This window comes from Callorhinus ursinus, unplaced genomic scaffold (genome assembly GCF_003265705.2).
Source record: "Callorhinus ursinus isolate GAN/ISIS: 27379988/994484 unplaced genomic scaffold, GSC_fseal_2.0 scaffold2, whole genome shotgun sequence".
In the NCBI taxonomy this organism is placed as follows: domain Eukaryota; kingdom Metazoa; phylum Chordata; class Mammalia; order Carnivora; family Otariidae; genus Callorhinus; species Callorhinus ursinus.
In genome coordinates, this window is record NW_027397064.1 from 19,148,736 (window position 1) to 19,151,393 (window position 2,658).

General features: G+C 49.3%; 1 non-coding gene across 1 annotated transcript; it reads right to left on the reverse strand.

Moving 5' to 3' along the window:
- Positions 1-1,305: 1,305 nt before the first annotated feature.
- On the reverse strand, positions 1,306-1,380 carry TRNAQ-UUG (transfer RNA glutamine (anticodon UUG)). The gene has a single exon. It is a non-coding gene; the product is annotated as a tRNA-Gln (tRNA).
- Between the last annotated feature and the right edge of the window lie 1,278 nt (positions 1,381-2,658).

Here is a 2,658-nt window from a genome sequence, read left to right on the forward strand (position 1 = left end):
TGGCCCAGTGTAAGGCATGTCACCCAAAACCAAGGCCTGGGGTCATAACATGGAGAATAGCCTATGATTTTGATGGAAACCAAGCCGACCTCCCTGGGGAAACAGACTGGCTTCGAAAATCGTCATCATTTTATTAGACTGCCTGTCATCTCGAAATGGTAAAATATGCCTTTAGACTCACCTTGGTCCTTGTCACCCATGCACACCCCCCATTCACCAGGCTGTTTCATTCCTCTGTGCCTTTCTGGAACACCCATAATCATTCAGAAAATGCAACTCACCCCTCCCCATCTTCCTGGGGACAGCCCCCTGACCTCCCCGGGGAGGAGATGGCGTCTCCAGTCGGGAAGGAGTAGACCAGTCCCTCCTCAGACCCAGCCCTGGCTTTGCACACAAGCTCCTGTGTGTCAACTACCACCTTCTGGGACCCAAACAAGTGGGTGAAGACAGACAGAGCTCTGAAAGAGGGAGCTTCATGTAGTGCTGCGACTCTGGGAGCCAGAGTCTTGCCTGATGGTCAAGCCAGCTTCTCACAGTCTGGAAACAATAATCTGAACCTGCAACACCAATATTAGCTTTTTGAGAATGCTGAAAGGATTTGATGAGAGCAGTAGAGCCCAAACTGTGCAATGACTTCTGCATACATTTTGCTAAAAAGTCCACCTTCTCCTAGCCAGCCCAGCGAGGAGGCTGCCGGGCTGCTCTCCCATGGCCCACCAGTTTCCCCTCCTCCTCGGTGGGAAAAGGCCTCAGCTGCAGGGAACAGGCTGTTCAGGCCTGGCCCGGCCTCCGGGATGTGCTCACAGCCCCTCCCCACACCTGTGTGTCCCACAGCTTACTCCACACCTCCAGTTCTCACTGAAGCTCCAGCTGCTCAGAGTTTGTTTTTTAAAAACCCAATTTTGCTTAGTTACAAACTGTGGGAAGAGCTCCCAGAGAGAAGCAGCTTTCTCTTTAATCCAGGCATTAATATCTCAGACTCCCAGTGTCCAGGCTGGGAGGATCATTTCAAATTCCTTTTGGTGGGAAAGGGAAGCTCCTTCTAGGAGACTTTGGTAAAAATGCATAGTGCTTCATGGCTCAGGACCCAGAGCAATTTGGGAGCTTTACTGTTTAATCATTTTATGCCCCCTCCCTCTGGACACCATATCATCCTAATCACAGTGTTTTAATCAAGAATTTCCTCACTGTCTGGGAGCTCCTGAAGGCTAGAACCATGTCTTGATTGCCTTTGAATGCACAGTGCCTGCACCTCTCAATGTATATTAGTTTATTTTTATCATTTATTTTTTTAAGTAAGTACTATGCCCAACACGGGGCTTGAACTCACAACCCTGAGATCCAAAGTCACATGCTCTACCAACTGAGCCAGCCAGGGGCCCCTCAGTTGGAATCAGTTGGGATGACTGAAAGAATAAAAGAACACTGAGTTTGATTCAAATCTCTCCAGGCTGGGGTCTTTGGAGGACAGCCCATCCTTGGCTGCCCTGCCACCACCCTTCCTCAGACAGCAACCTCCAACGTCATCTGGCATACACACCAAAGAGGCTTCTTTGTTGGGGCACTTGTACCTCTCACTGTCACCCCACAGTCTCATCAGAGAGCATTTCATGGACACAGCAATCTAGGGTTCTACCCTCTGAGGGTGGATGACTTCTGTCCAGGGATCCTACTAAGTGCTAACCACCAGGCTTCTCTGTCAGGATGGAAAGGCAGGTTATGCTGTGTAACAAACAACCCCCAAATCTCAAAGGCTTAAACAACACAGGTTTGTTTTATGCCATATGCACATTTCAGACCCGCCGCGATGCCCCGTCTCTCCTCACTCCAGGGTCAAGTCGGAGCCGACCCACACTGCCCTCATCTCAAACACTGGCCATCTCAGTGACAGAGGACAAAGGGGAAAGGTCATGGTGAATCTCAGTCCCACACCAGCTCTTCAAGCCTCTCACAGGAAGTGAGCCCCATCATTTCCACTCACCTTCCATCAGACAAAATGAGTCATTGGCCATGTCTGGGTTCAAGTGGGTAGGGACGGCAACCACCCCGTGCATATAAACAACCCTAATGACCACTACACCCTGTGTCTTTTATGGAGTTGGGACTCAATTATTGTTTGACAGGGATTACCAAAAAGTTGACTTGCCCCAAGGGTAAGGTAGAGGTTTCTTTTGTTTTACAGAAAGGAGGGAAAGCATGGGTATACACAATGAGAAGGCAAACGATCACTGAATCACTCTGTATAAGAAAAAAAACGGACACAGGGGAAAGGTCCAGGGGTCCTGAGTGGGCAGAGGAAGCTTGAACCCTTTTGGGAGCAGGGAAATAGAAACTAAATGGGAGAGTTTGTAAACAGAGAGGAAAAAATATGGTAACCCCCAGTGGGAGAGCAGATTAGAAGGTTCTGCTGCATGGAGAGTGACATACTGTCTTTGGCCTCTCCCCCACTTTAGGAGCAGGTCTGTGGGTTTGGGAAGTGACAACACGCTGAGGCTGACATCCAGACAAATACAAGGCAGGGCCAGAGGTAGCCAAGGAGGCCCAGTTACTGTCAACAGGCCAAAACCAAGTTTTCTTTCATTTTGCTTTCCTGATCTGGCTCCAACTGACCTATCCTTTATCCTCCACTATGACCTGGCATCTCTACAAGGTGTATAT